Here is a 15,891-nt window from a genome sequence, read left to right on the forward strand (position 1 = left end):
CCACTGCCAGTTTGAAAGGGTTTTGCCTATCCACTAGGAATAATTTGGTTTTTGTACAGTTAGGGTGGAGATCAAGGTGGCAGGGCCACCATTGGGGTTTCCTGAGCAGAGCAAGGGATGCCATAGACCAGCTTCAGAGCAGTGGTGAGCTAGCAGCCATTATCTCCTGGACAAAGAGTGACCTCCTGCTGCAGAGTTAGTCACACTCCTATTAGAGAACCTTGGCTCCTGGGGAAAGAGATTGGTCTTCCCACTGTAGGATAGGTTTCTGTGCCAGGTAGCCGACTAAATATTATCCATTTCTCTTCCTGAGGGCACCAGACGTGTCAGCCCCTCCTTCAGAGTTGTAACTGTCCCCCGAGGCTCACCATGCTGAAGGCATGCAAACAGTAGATCAAATGCACTTACCCAGTGAGGTTTTTAATTTACTTTTAAAAGGAATTTTATACAGTGTGTTTGGTTCACATTCACCCCACAATTCTTCCCACTCACATGTCCCCCAAGTTCATGTCCTTTATAAAAAATAACCTATAACTCCAACTTGTGCTGACTCCTGGGTGGGGATAGGGGCATACACACTGACTTTCCCTCTCTCTGAAGCCAAGACATAAGTCCATAGATCCTCAGTTAATTGTAGAGGAATTTAAATCCAGAAATATGGCTGCTCTAGCAAGGAATCATATCCAAAGATAGGATCTGGCCAGAATACAGACACACCTTGGATTACTGTATGATCTGGCTGAAATACAGGCACATCCCTAGTACACACCTTTAATCCTTAACAATGAAAGTAAGGTTAGTCTGTAGAAGTAAGCAGTGATGTTTGAAAGTGACATCTAAGTGAGAGGCAGACAAAGTGACAAATCAGAGAAAAATTTGATGAAATGAGTCAGAGAGAGAACAAACCCAACTTACACCAGAACAGGAGAGGAAGAGAAGCTATGTAAGAGGAGAGAGAGGAAGTGGTGTGGTGCGGTGTGGCGTGGTGTGTGGTGTGATGTGTAGTGGGTGCTGTGTAGGCATGGTAGTTTTACTCGGACAGTTTTACTTACAGAGAGAACAAGCTAGACATAAGTGAAGACAGAAAAAACCAGAGAGTGAGAAAGAGCTGGAAGATTAGAACAGATTGTCAAAGTTAGCATGAGGCCAGGCAGAGCAATTCAGTTAGAAGCCAAGAGAAGCCAGTTTGAATCAGTCAGCTTGGGAGATTAGATTGGATCAAGGCTAGAAGCTTCTGGGAAGCTTCCAGGCATAGGACTCGAGATAGTTAGAACAGAGAAGGAAATGCTCTGGTCTTAGCACACACAGCTTGGATAAGGCTCTCATCTCATCCTTTCATCTGAGGAAATAAAAGTGACATTTACAGTTAGTGCTGGGCAGGGAAGGTTTTGATGGAGAATGGATGACTGAATCAGGGTTGAGGATCTGATCAAGTCCTCATCCTCATGCACGATTATTTCTCTATGATATGGTGCTTGAGTACACTTCGTCAATGTATGGCTCATGTGGACAACTTTTGTTAATTGGCTGTTAATTTTCTTTGTCCATTTTTTTCTCCAACTGAGTGTCTTTTCTTCTTCATACATGCATAAGACATCTTTGTCCATTCAGAGACATGATACTAAGTTATGTATATGCTAAGTATTTCCATCTGGTCTTTAGTTCATCTCCTCATCTTGTTTAAGGTGTGTCTTATCAGGTAGAAGCTTAAGTTTTAAGCTAGGCCCAAATAATCATCTTTGTTTTGAAGTTTTATTTATGTGTATGAATGTGTGCCTACTTGTTTGACAGTGTTCCATGTGCATTCAGTGCCCTCTGAGGCCAGAAGAGGGCGCCAGATCCCTTGGATCTAGAGTTATAGATGGTTGTGAGCTTCTTGATGAGGGCTTTGGAACCAAAACTGGGTCCTCTGCAAGTGTCCTTTCTTCCTCTTCCTCCTCTCACTCCTCTCCCTCTTCCTCTTCTTCCTCCTCCTCTTCTTCCTCCTCCCTTCTTCTTCTTCCTCTTCCCCCTTTTTCTCCTCTATCTTCTTCCTCTTTCTTTTCTCCCTTCTCTTCCTTCCCTTCTTCCTTTTCCTCTTCCGCCTCCTCCTCTTCTTGTTCTTGTTCTCCTCCTCCTCCTCTTCTTCTGCTCCTTCCTTTCTTTCTTTCTTTCCTTCTTCTTCTTCTTCTTCTTCTTCTTCTTCTTCTTCTTCTTCTTCTTCTTCTTCTTCTTCTTCTTCTTCTTCTTCTTCTTCTTCTTCCTCCTCCTCCTCCTCCTCCTCCTCCTCTTCTTCTGCTCCTTCCTTTCTTTCTTTCTTTCCTTCTTCTTCTTCTTCTTCTTCTTCTTCTTCTTCTTCTTCTTCTTCTTCTTCTTCTTCTTCTTCTTCTTCTTCCTCCTCCTCCTCCTCCTCCTCCTCTTCTTCTTCCTCTTCTTCCTCTTCCTCTTCCTCCTCTTCCTCTTCCTCCTCCCCCTCCTCCTCCCCCTCCCCCTCCTCCTCTCCCTCCTCCTCCTCCTCCCCCTCCTTCTCCTCCTCCTCCTCCTCCCCCTCCACCTCCTCCTCTTCTTCTTCTTCCTCTTCTTCTTCTTCTTCTTCTTCTTCTTCTTCTTCTTCTTCTTCTTCTTCTTCTTCTTCTTCTTCTTCTTCTTCTTCTTCTTCACATTTTTAGGGAAAGTCATGTAAAGTAATTTTCTCCCGACCTCATGGGTATTCCAACACGGTACAGCATTAGTGTGGTAGTCGCTGTCTCTGTTTCATGTAGCCAGCTGTCTACAAGGCTTTGTCTTTCTGTGCTGACATTAGGTTGCTTTTTAAGGAGACTTAGTATCCGGTAAGCCCCCTCCCCCCATTATTTTTTCTAAGCAGTTTTGGATGCTCTTGACTCTTGGCTTGTGTTTGAATATCAGGAGTAGCTAATTACACATCACTCATAAGTGCTCCTCTGGGGGCTGAGCTGTGGCTCATTGTGGAGGTTTCTCTAGCAAGATCAAGGCCGTAGGTTCAATCTCCCCTGTTGAACAGAAAAACCAGGAAACTCTGTTGAATTTGTTATTCTGAGGTCACTTTCCATCTTAAAACCAAATCTCTCCTACATAGAGTAAAGGTCTCACATTCACATCTTTAAATTAATTCTAACAACATTTAATTTTAAAATTGGCTGATCGATTCTTTTTTTTTTTTTTTTTTTTGAAACAGCATCATCTCATTTCGTTGTCCAGGCTAGCTTGGAAATCGCTGTGTAGCTAAGGTTAACCCCAAATATGCATTCCTCCTGCTTCAGTTGCCTGGATTTCTAGTGATAGTTTTGGAGCACCATGCCCAGTGTTTGTCAACTTGGTCCTCTGCATATGTGGCTTGATCTGGCACACTTCTCAGGATGTGACTCCAGCTGAGTGGTGCCACCTGTCTGCTGGCCTAAAGCTGATGCCTTTGGCATGCTCTGTCCTCATGGTCATGTGGATATGGGGTCTTCCTTTGCTTCTGGCCAGCCTGCTACTGAAGGCATCGGGGGACAAGTTGCTATGGGGAGCAAGGTGGAGCATCCAGAGCCTGGCAGCTCATCTGAGGAGGGGGCAGGCATTCTGAGTAAACAGTTGTTCCCTGGGCTAGTTCTCTCTGCTGCCAGTGCCCTGTGTATCTGCTTTGGGTCAGACTCCTGGCTACTCTGCTTGGGTTCAAATCCTTCCCCTACCATTGACTCTGGAAAAGTCACTGACTCCTTCATTCATTCCTATTTCTTCTTGGGATAAGTGGAGAAGTTCACCAAGTTGAGATGAGTCATAGGACTCATCAGGGAAGAGTCCAGAGAGGTTCAGCTGTCATGAGGGCTTCCCTGCTCACTGTTACTGCTGAGGTTACTGTCATCACACAGAGGCCATATTCTCCTGTCTGGTTTCTTTTGACGTACATACTCTGTCTCCCCTGTGGGAATTCAACATCGCCATCAGTATATTTCCAGCTCTCCACAGACTACAGCAAGAGAGCCAATCGTGGCCCAACCTTTGTTGTCCACACACACTCCCTTTGTGTAAAGAAATCCTACAAACACCAGTGTAGCCAGCATCCCATAGGCAATGATTTGAGGGATGGTCCTTGTAAAAAATTACGATTTATAGATAGTACAGGAAAAATATCCCAAGAAGTTCTGAAGAGTTAAATTTCAAAAAGTTAGTCATAAACAAGGTCTGGACTACCTGAGGGAGACTATAGGGCTTGCCGGACCATTTGGAGCTGAAGAGTTAAAATAAAAACTTCATAAAAACTACAAAAGCACAGCAGATAAGGGGGCAGGACAGAGCTGGCCTGAGATGTGCCCGGCCAAGCCTAAAAACAAGGTCGAGGGATTGTTCCAGAAACTAACAGCCACCATCTCCTCTGAGTCGGGGGCCATCCGGACGGACGGATGACTCCCTGCTCTACAGATAAAGATAAGACGTTCTCCTATATTGAGAACACCCCAGCCCGCATGTACTGCTTGCAGATGAGACCTTGTACCCATTTCCCTTGCTGATAACCACGCAAAACCCCCTGGCTTCTCCTATATAAACCCCTGCCTGAAGAGGCTCGGGGTCGATTCCTCTGTCTCCTGTGTGAGATACGTGTCGACCCGGGATCCCGCTAAGACCCGGGATCTCGTTAATAAAGCTACCTCCTGCTGTTACATCAAGAATGGCTACTCGTGATTCCTGGGGGCACCCATCCCATGATTGGAGCGAGAGACACGTCCCCCGTTTAGGGGTACGCTCTTTCAGTTCTTCTTCTTATTATTGTTTCGTCAGTGAGTATGTGCATGCATTCATGAGTAGGTGCTTGACCACAGCTTGTGCAGATCCAAGAGGTTGAACTAGGTCTTCACTAAAACATTCCACTTAAAAAAACCAAACTAAGTTATTATTCTGACTGGGTGTGCCTGTGCTGCAGAGTGCTTGTGGAGTTCAGAGAGCAGTTTTGGGGAGCCGGGTCTCTTTCCTCCAAGGATACTCGGGATCAAACTCAGGTCCCTAGTCTTGTGTGCAGGAGCCTTTACCTGTTGAGCTGCCTTGCTGGCTCCATAGCGAGAGGCAGGTTCTCTCACTGCACAGAGAGCTCACCATGTGGGTTACACTGGATGGCCAGTGACTTCTGGGGACTGTCACTCCTTGCTTTAATGCTGAAGTTTCAGACTTGTGGAGTTATATCAGGTTTCTAGATGTATCTATTTTCATTGTATGTTCATTGGTGTTTTGCCTACATGTATGCATGTCTGTGTGAGGGTGTCAGATCTTGGAGTTGCAGACAATTGTGCGCTGCCATGGGGGGTGCTGGGAATTGAACCCAAGTCCTCTGGAAGAACAACTCGTGCTCTTAACTGCTGAGCCCTCTCTCCAGGTATGTCATACTTTTATGTGGCTACCACGTGGGATCCTGGGCATCAGATTCAGGTTTTCTGGTTTGGCGCCAAGTTCTTTCAGCTCCTCAGCCATCTTGCCAGCTCTCAAGAAGGTAAAAATATTGACAGGGCTTCAAAACAGAAGTTGGCTAAACCATGGAGTCCTCCATGGGTAGCAAAATGGGGGAAAGTTATTCTTTGGTATATCAAAAAACATCTATAATTGTGCATGAGGGGAAATGGTTTCACACTCATGCTATGGAGAAAAGGGAGAAGTAAGTTTTGTTTTTAAGGTAAAATTATTTTAAATTTCAATCCTATTTTGTTTGTGTGTCATATGTGTAGGAGCCTCCATGTGTGGACCCTGGTTGAAAATGCATTACAGAGAAGTACTGTGTTTTCCTCGCTTTGTCTGTGTTATGTGCATGGGCTGGCGACTTTTGTCCACATGACGACTAGAATGGATGTGTGCTTGTAGGCCTGAATGGACACTGGACGTCCCTCAATTGCTCTCCACTTCGTTTTGCCCAGGTGGGGTTCACGCTCTTTGGACGAGAACCTCACCGGTTCTGGTTGGTCCAGCTAGCTCGCTTGTCCAGGAATCCTTGGTCTCTGCTCTCTGAGGCCTGGGTCAGGATGCAGTCATCCTGTGGACTGTTCTCATAGCTTCTCAAGATCTGGACTCTGTCTTCTTGTATACAAACACTTTATTCACAGAACTGCCCTGCCAGCCTCTTTTTCTTTTTTCTTTTTAAATGCAATTTGCTGCCTGGTGCCAGGGTAATATTTGAATCTTTTTTTTACAACCACATGAGATCCCTCTCTTAATAAATGGGGAAAATGAGATAGGAACAGGTTAAGCAACTGTCCCAGTTAGTAAGCAGTGCAGGTGGGATTTGAACCTAAGTAATTCAGAATGAGGCCATGTGCCATGAAACCCACCCTGCTGGGCATCTTCATGGATCTAAGTCAGTCTCTCTCTCTCTCTCTCTCTCTCTCTCTCTCTCTCTCTCTCTCTCTCTCGGACAGAGTCTTGGGTATCCTAGCTAGGATGGAATTCATTATATGGCCAGAGTTTCCTTGAGCTCCAGGCTGGGCTCACAGAGATGGCTAACACACCTGCTTCTATGCAATGCAGTGGCCCCCCTCACCTTCCCACCCCGGCTTCCAGCAGGATACGGAGGGGCTCTGCCAACTGACCTGTAGTCCAGGTCCTAGGTAGTTACTTCTCAGCTTAGCTCATTTACTGTCTGTGTTTGTGTTCTTTGAGGAACTCAAATCAACGTTGGGAATGGGTCCAGGGATGTGGGAGATGCTGTCATGGAGAAGCTGCTTCCTAGTTCCTTCGCCTTCTCCAGTGGGTGTTATTTTGATGTTGTTGTTGTTTTGTAGTTTGTTTTTTTATTAGCCTTCTTTACTTTCCAAAACAACCAATGCAAATGTTTGATTGCTCAACTCTGACTCAAGAAGGATGTGTCAGGATGCAATAAAGAGGAGGTGCCCAGGCTTCTGACAGCTTCAGAGTCAGGTGACCACAGGCAGGGCCATGGGAGCCACAGTCTGGGCAGGGTCACCAGTGAGGCTCACTGGTCTTTCCAAAGAGTCCTCAGTCCCACCTGCTCGAGAAAGCTCTGATTTATTATTATTATTTTTTTGGTTCTTTTTTTTTTTTTTTTTTTTCGGAGCTGGGGACCGAACCCAGGGCCTTGCGCTTCCTAGGAACCCAGGGCCTTGCGCTTCCTAGGCAAGCGCTCTACCACTGAGCTAAATCCCCAACCCCAGCATTTATTATTATTTTTAAAGCAGAGAAAACAAAGACTCATTGGCCGCTATGGTATGATATAACCAGTTCCCCAGTGTTAATTTGCATTGTGCAAACCTTTCAGATTTTAAAACTAGTTTAGTCTTGGTTTCCTGGCATGTGTTGTTCCCTTTCAACACACTCCTGCTAAATAAGACGTCTTCGCTAACATGAATTAAGAATGCTTTGTTCTTTTACAGCTTTGTGAATGAAGTTTTAGAAATGTGTTAGCATGTTTTTTTTTTTTCTAAAATAAACTTCTTAAAAGTATACACATTTTTAGACATGAAACTAGAGAAAAAAATCTCTGGGCTTATGTGTGAAAAATATTTCTCTCCCTCTCTCTCTTTGTGTGTTTGTGTGTGTTGGTGTGTGTGTGTGTGTGTGTGTGTGTGTGTGTGTGTGTGTGATGAGCTTAAATCATCATTGTACTTAGAAACATTAAAATACCAAAAGAAGTTTGTTTTTCATTGTAAGAAAGGAACTGGAAACACTAGCAGAATGTAAATATTATTTCCTGGTAAATTATAGTCACATTACTCTTGGATTACATGTTAGACCATGCTGACGCCAAAAGACCATTTCCCAGTGATGCCATTGCTTCCGGGTCAGAGACAGGCAGTGATTGGGGTAGAACTGGCTTCCTTTGGAAACAGGCATTTGTTGTTGTTTGCCTGTTTGTTTGTTTTTGGACATTATCATTTCTTCTAGTTGGACTCTGACGCAATATTTCTTAGACATGACACTTTATGAATATCAGGACCCTGTTTCTCTGACTGTTGTTAATCTTACAGAGAGATCCAAGGGAGAGTTGAGGTTCGGGGAAAGAACTTTTTCTCTTTATACGTACCAGTCGCATTACCGTATGGAAACAATAAGAATCAAGTGGCCTCGCTTCATAAATCAGTCCCATTTTATTTTATGTTCTTTTGTTCGTTTTTTGACGTTACACTTCTGCGATGCACACACTTGGTTTGGTGAATGTACTCGGAGACTGGATGCCTCTGCGGTTCCTGAGTGTCCACTAGTGGGCGCTGCAGTGCTACCAACGTTCTGTGCATGCGTATATATTTTTAATCCGAAGACAGTATTTAAAAAAAAAAAAATCACAGAGTAAATGGTGAGTTTTCATCCCTTCAGAGCAGCTCTCCTGTCAAGAAAGACACCAAAAATATAGCTGGAAGATGCTATCTGCTGAAATTATTTACTAAAATTTTAGAACAGAATGGCAGGATGGGGAATCGGTCCCGTTTCTGCCAACATTCATTTGTATTTGCGAATTGTCACATTTATTCTTGTTTGATAGGCATGGCCTCTGAATCCCGCATTATGCAGAATGGAAAGGTACTTAATGGCCTCGTCCAAAATTAACACTACTTATTAGGCGAACACCCTGCCTTTTTTCTATCAAAGAAAACCGGTTCATGTGTTCGGTCTATATGGTTTTGAGTAGGAAGCAATGCGTGGCTGGGGCTAAGATGTCTGTTTGATATTTAGAGGCGAATTTGATGCTTTAATAAGGGAATCCTCTGTCTCCCTCATCCATCATCCCGCATCTTCATCCATCCAAACACCACTGTAAAGTTGTCAGAGCCTTTTCCATATTCAGTACTTGTATAAAGAATGGCTGCTGTGATTTGAGGGGGAAAAGGCGGTGGGCACTTCCCAGTGATGTTATCTATCTGATCACAGCCCTGGCGACACCTCGGAGCTTTTGTTTAAGCATGCTGCGGCCTCGTGCATATCATTTAAGTCCTAGAGTCAAAGGCCGTTTTTTTATGTTGGCCATTATTGTGGTTAGTACTTGCTGAAATAAAATCAGTTTTGTAATGGTGGTGGTGATGGCGTGTGTGTGTGTATATGTGTGTGTGTGTGTGTGTGCATGTATGTATGTGTGTATGTATGTATATGTGTATGTATATATTGTATATATGTGTGCAGGTATATATGTGTATGTATGTGCATATATGTGTATGCCTGTGTGTACATGTGTGTGCCTGTGTATATGTGTATATATATGTGTGTGTGTGCATGTGTGTACATGTACATGTGTGTATGTGCATGTGTGCATGTGCGTGAATGCATGTATACATATGTGTGTATGTATATGTGTGTATACATGTGCATATATGCATGTACGTATGTGTGTGCATGTGTGTATATGTGCATATATGTGGATATGTGAGTGTGTGCATGTGTATATGTGCATGTGTGCGTGTGTGTATATGTGTGTTGTACAGCAGGGATAGAACACAGCCTCTGCCTGATCACTACATTTTTTTTATCATTGCCCATCACTTTTCCTTCTTTCCTCTGCTGTCTTAGGGATTATGCAGGTTCAGTGCAATATTCTGAAATTAATCAAAGCAAGCAAAACCCCATGCCTTATTATCCATGGTGGGGGAAGAGAGAGGCTTCCAGGACCCACAGAGCTTTGTGATGCCGTCCAGTTATATAGCTAGAATTTTATACATTATCTTACAAAAAAGAGGCTCTGGTTTTCACACAATGGAACCTTTTCATGTTCAAGTTGTCCAAGCAATGGATGGCTCTGTGTGTGAATGACAAAGGCTTGGAATTTAACCAATGCACTGTACAGTTTTCCTTATTTAAATGAGGAACTCATGAGGGTGTGTGTGTGTGTGTGTGTGTGTGTGTGTGTGTGTGATAATATCCAATATCCACTTTTCTTTTCTTCTTTTTTTTAAGCTTAGCAGACTAACTCTGAGTCCCTAATGCAGTAATGCAGTGTGGGTCAAGGCAGCTTTGACTAAAACGAGCCAAGAGCAAACTTCTAGTGTGCTCACCCAGTCTGGACCCTGGCTTCTGTTTCATCTTTTGATTATCAGGCTCTTCAAATTATTTGTTTCCACTAAATTAGTAGCCATTGTACAGATTGTAGACACTTAGTCTGATTGAAAGTGATCAAAGGAGATTATCCACTGGGCTGACTGAGGGAAGGTTCTGATCTGACCCACTGCCTGGAGAGAAAGTATCTAATCTTATAAACCCCAGTCACTTCTGCCGCGCTTTGTGACACTGCCCGGAACACGTTAGACCCCATTGTCTTAGTTCAGAGGAAGATGAAGGTGGGTTGAGTTGAGCCGACACGTGAGACAAATGGGTAGAGACCCCGGTGGTGTTCTCTTCGTGGTGTCTTGAACTGTGTGTGTGTCAGGGTAGAGAGGCTCTGCCTCCCTTCCCGATGGTAAATCCCACCATCTTGGAAGAAGAAACCACTTTATTATTTATCAAGTGTGTTCTCAGTGTCAGAGGCTGTTACAGATCTCATGTTTCAAATCTAACTGTATTTATGTGTGTTTATGTAGCTTGTCCTATGAAGTAGAAACATTGCTGGCCGTGTTTGCGGGAGTGGAAGCGAGAAGGAGATGAGGGTGACCGGGAGATGACTGGCACCGCCCACTGGAACACCTGCAGTATGTAGCATGTCCTCCTGTCAACTCTGGAAAAGTGAGCCAGATGGCGTCTACATCTTCCTCGCTTTGAATGTTGATTTCTGTTTTGTTTTACAGAGAAAGAACTCCAGAGATAGAAAGAAAATAAAATTGTTATCCAGGAACTGCTGGTGGGAGATGAAGTGTGTTCATCCATGGAGGAAACCAGTGTGGAGGGTCTTTGAAAAATTGAAAATGAAACTATTGCTTCTTGACAAGTCATTAATGGGCTATGTCCGGAGGAAACGAAATGGGTACATCAGAGTGCCATCCACCCTTCCATGCTCATTCAGCCTTGCCCACAATAGCTGAGGCCCAGAATCCACTTGTCTGTCTATCATGGGATGCTGGGCCGATTCACACTGGAATATTATATACCCCTAAAAAAGAAGAAATCCCATATAATCTGAGAAATAACAGTTGAATCCGGAGCATATTCAATCACGAGACATCAGTCAGGCACAGAAAACTCTATAACACATGATCTTATTCCTATCTAAAATTTAGAAGGAGGAAGAGGAGGAAGAGGAGGAAGAGGAGGAAGAGGAGGAAGAGGAGGAAGAGGAGGAAGAGGAGGAAGAGGAGGAAGAGGAGGAAGAGGAGAAAGAAAGAAAGAAAAAGTTCTTAGAACAGTGGTTGCAGGGTTCTGGGGAAGATATTGACCAAAGCAAGATTTCAATTACATAGAAAAACAAGTTCGGACCTACTGTCGAAGAAGGCAATCATAGTTAATAAAAGTGGTATCTTTTGAAACCTGCTAAGAGAGATTTTTATGTGTTCCCACCCTAAAACTAACTGTATGAGACAGTGCTTGTTAATGAGCTCGATTAGACCAATCTACAATAAATACACATTTCAAAACAACACTAAATAGAACTAGTTCTTGTTCATTAATTTAACAAATGTTCTGGAAATAGCCCCTTCACTTTGGAGTTGCGGGCTGGTTCTGTGAGGGTGTTTTGCTCTGTGTTTTCAGTTGGCTGGAGTCCATTGCTGTAATCCCCTCAAAGTTGCTACCTTTTAAAGTTTGAAATCAGACTGGCTAGGAGGAAGTAGAAAGATGGGAGGAGATCAAAGGATTACATGAGGTGGGGTCAGGCTGAGAGGGGACACTGAAGGCCAGGGGGACCAGTGTGGCAAGGATGCCCTCTCTCTCCAGGCTACTTGGAAGGGGATGGCCACGGGACCAGGGCGCTTCGTGCGCATGCGTCAGGATTCAAGTTCTTTTTTTGTTCGTTTGTTTGCTTTTTGTTTTTGTTGTTGTTTTGTTTTGTTTTTCCTGTCTTCCTTCGTGTTAGGGATTCCTGGCCCTCATCACTCACCAGTGAAAGAAAATGTCCCACTGGTGGTGCTGTACCTGGTTCCGAAGTTAGTGGGACCAGCGCTACATTTTAACATTGTCTTTGGTATAATTGACAAAGGACTCACGTGCTTCCCTCTTATGCATAGTTTAGATGTCAGAGAACAGCCACGGGGACTCAGTCTGGCTTTGTTTCCTTTAATGTCTGACACGTCTGTCTAGTGTCTAGACAAACCAGGAGGGGCTCAGCACCATGAGTAACGGACCCACTCAGACCGTTTCATGGCCCTGTACCACAGCTCTAGATAAAGGTGGCAAGTGAATGTTCTATCGAGTTCCTCAAGTATCTGGTGAAGGGTCTTGCTTGATGGTCTCCAGAACATTCAGTTTCATGAACCCCCTCATCTGTTTCTTTCATTCTGGTCCCCCTAGAGGGCAGGGATGACACAGAGACGGAAGGAAGGAGAGAGCAAAAGCCCCTGGAGTCAGACTCTGGCCCTTCTCTGGTTCCCTCTCTTTGCCTTTTGTCTTACAGAGGGAGCTACTGGTCTGTAAGTCGCAGCGCAGATGGCTGGGCGCTGTGCTGGCCCTCCAGCTGGGCTGACTTAACCCCCGAGTGTTTGTGTTTGCTTTTGACAGCCAAGACAGGGAGTGGGGGAGCTGTTTCCAGCAGGATGAGCCTCCCTCCTTTCCTCCTACAGCAGCTGGTGGAATGTCTGGGCTGTCCTCCTGCCATGCACCGAGTGAAGTTTGGATGAGGGACAGATGTAGTTTCTAGCAAGGAATCGCGGCTCTTCGTCCGGAGCATGCGCAGTCCCTGCCTACTCCAGCACACAGGACTCTGCAGCGTAGTGCTTCACGTATCTGCCTCTTTCTTCAGGAGGCAGCTATCCACCTCCATAACACAAGAAGTGAGCCAGTAGCTTGGGGCTAGTTTATGCCCATTTTCTAGATGAGGTACTAGAGGTATGGGGAGGTGACCAGTGTTCCTAGACTTAAACATATTGTTTAAAAGACACAGGTCAAATCAATTGTCTAAAGGGGAATCATCTGGGACCATGTTTTTCTTTTGTGGATGTATGTTTGTGTTCATGTGCGCGCTCTGGTGTGTGTGAGCCAGAGGAAATTGGATTCCTCCCACCAGTTTCGTCCTGAACCTGGGGCTTACCCATTGGGTGGAGCTAACCCCCCGTTGGGCGGGGCTTACTCCGTTGGGTGGAGCTTACCCATTGGGCGACACTGGCTGACTGGAATGCCCCAGAAATCTTCCTGTCTCTGCCTTGGAGGCACCAGGATTACGACACTACTTTTTTCCACGGATGTTGAGAATCCAACTCAGGTCCTTACCTGTATGTAGCCAGCATTTTACTGACTGAGCCACCTCCCTGGGTCCTTGGAATGCATATTCGTAAGGTGCTCCACTGTGATATTGTGGTACTGACCTGCGACCCTTTCTTGGAGGTTTATTTGTTTATTATTTATTTATTTATTTTAAAGCAGAACATCTAAGTATATAGGGAATGTGTAAACACATACTAGATCATGCTTCCTACATAATAGCCCAGCACACGAGCCAAGATGCCTGACTGATGACAAAACAATTATCGAGGTACGGGCAGGGACCATACTGGTGGTTTACATACCATGGCATAACGTAAATCGGACGGGCAGCTTTGCTGTTCGGCAGATTCAGCTAGTTAGGCTTCCTCATAGATGTTACTAGAGTCTTTAACAGATAGTGAAAGCTGGAGAATGGCTCTGAAGCCTCCAGATTCCAGCAGTTTGTCACAGAAAGGGATTCCCAGCTTATTCTTACTCTACCCCTCACACCGGTGTGGTGCGCATGCGTGTGGGAGTGACTGCGTGTGCGTGTGTGAGTGAGGGCCTGTTCCTGTGCGTGTGCGTGTGCATGTGCGTGTGTGAGTGAGGGCCTGTCCCTGAGCGTGTGCGTGTGCGTGAGCGGGTTGCCGGTCCAGTGTTACTGTTTCTAACTATACTTCTGTTATCTATTTCCTGCTGTTATCTGAGGGGAGCTGGCCCCAAACAGCCTCATCCACGTGCTGCTACTCACAAAGCTCTCACCAACCAACAGTGACTCACACATCTGTGTGGAAAGAGCTGCTGCCCTCAGCTGCAGGAGTTTATGTCTCTCTCTCCTCCAGATGATTACCCCAAAGTATGTAATAGTCGTCTAATGGGGAGCAGGTGGAGGAAGAAATGCAGCCATTTTGAACAAAGGGAACAGATGTAAACTGCAGCATGAAGGATTTAGGTTAGACATCCACATACGAGGACAATTCTCTCCTGCGGGTACGAGCAGTAGAACACTGGGACACAGGATCAAAGCTGAACTGTGGCACATTCGGGGACGTTTGAAAGAAAAGGGCAGGCGGCTTGATTTCATGTCTTTAGTACAGGCTGCTCTCTACAGGAGGAGATGCATTTCTGAGGGGTTTGTGTCACCCGAGATGAGTTCTGAATACTACTGATAAGGAATCATGTCAAACAGATGAGAGAGAGAGAGACACACACACACACACATACACACACAGAGACAGATACACAGAGAGACAGAAAAAGAGGCAGAGGCAGAGACAGAGAGAGATTGTTTCAGATCAGTCTTGGTGATACTAGAATGTCAGTTTTGGCATGGGGAAACATGTATTATTTAATATTAGACTTTTACCTTCATGTCTGGTGACAGAAATGGTCATATACATGCATATGCATGGTGTACGTGTGTGTGCTGCATGTACATGTGTGTATGTGTGTCTCTGTATGTGTGTGTACATGTACATGTGTGTATGTGTGTCTCTGTATGTGTGTGTACATGTACATGTGTGTCTCTGTGTGTGCTGCATGTGCGTGTGTGTGTGTGTGTGTGCGCGTGTGTGTGTGTGTGTGTGTGTGTGTGTGTGTATTGTGATAGAATCTCTCACTGGTCAGGGGTTTAAATCTTAGGCTACGTTGGCTGGCCATTGAGCTCTAGGGATCTGTCTTTGTCTATCTCTGGCTTTTACACACATGCACATGCTCCATCAGACTCAATGAACGCAGTGTTACTACAACTACTTAATAAAAGACATTTGACTATCACAAGGATATGGAGTAGCCCATCTTAGGACAGGAGATTGCCTGCACGCTAAGTTTTCAGCTCTGTGACCCCTATAGGCCCTGGCCAATTATGTGGGGACTTCTGCAGAAGACTAGTGTTTGCTCCAGAGTGGTCTTTATGTAGAGATGCAGTGGCTTGTAAAGGACTTCAGTCACCTATTGGTGACTCGCACTGATGAGACCGGGATACCACCAAAACTGAGAAGCTTTGGAATATCTTTACAGAAGCATGCCACCTCGTTTTGACTAAGCTGTGCTTGGAGGCATTCCTAGTACCTTAACATACCCCAGAATGACCAGCCATTGATGGCTCTTTAAAATATACACTGCTGGTGTTGGGGATTTAGCTCAGTGGTAGAGCGCTTGCCTAGCAAGTGCAAGGCCCTGGGTTTTGTCCTCAGCTAGGTGGGGGGGGGGAGGGAACAGGGGGAAGGGGTAGGGGGGGAACAAAAAACCAAAAACAATCCCCCAAAAAACAAAAAGACAAAAACCACTGCTAGGGAGCTTCCTCTGTTGAGATGGCCACGTGACAGGTTCTCTATGTCCTGTTTCTGTTGAAATAAGCATGAGATGTAGAAGAACCTTGAACATGAAGATGCTAGAAGCCAGAGACATCATTGCCACCTCCTGTCTCTTTGTTATAGCTCTTAGCGCCTCGAGCTACTGGGGACTGTGTAAAGCTTTCTGAACAAATAAACCCAGGCTCAGCGGAAATGGAATGAGCAGCTGTAGTTGAGGCCTGAAAACTGACCAAGAGTTCCAGGTCGGTCCAAGCATTCTGTGTTTGGTACCGGGCTCAGATGGAGTCCTTTCTGGGACACCGGGGATGAGGTAGGTGTCCCGGGACCATGCTCCATTTTACCATGACAACTA

General features: G+C 45.1%; 1 protein-coding gene across 2 annotated transcripts in view; it reads left to right on the top strand.

Annotated features, from left to right (window-relative positions):
* Positions 1–11,472, top strand: part of LOC147999447 (uncharacterized) — a 191,043-nt gene extending 179,571 nt beyond the window's left edge. Inside the window, exons 4-5 of one of the 2 annotated variants that reach the window (XR_015644131.1) lie at positions 10,479–10,586; positions 10,683–11,472. The gene's annotated coding sequence lies outside the window, so the exon portion shown is untranslated. The remainder of the gene's footprint in view (positions 1–10,478; positions 10,587–10,682) is intronic. The other variant, XR_015644132.1, reaches the window with a different exon arrangement.
* The last annotated feature ends 4,419 nt before the right edge of the window (positions 11,473–15,891 follow it).

The sequence above is a fragment of the Rattus norvegicus genome, chromosome 19 (genome assembly GCF_021556685.1).
Source record: "Rattus norvegicus strain SHRSP/BbbUtx chromosome 19, alternate assembly SHRSP_T2T, whole genome shotgun sequence".
In the NCBI taxonomy this organism is placed as follows: Eukaryota; Metazoa; Chordata; class Mammalia; order Rodentia; family Muridae; genus Rattus; species Rattus norvegicus.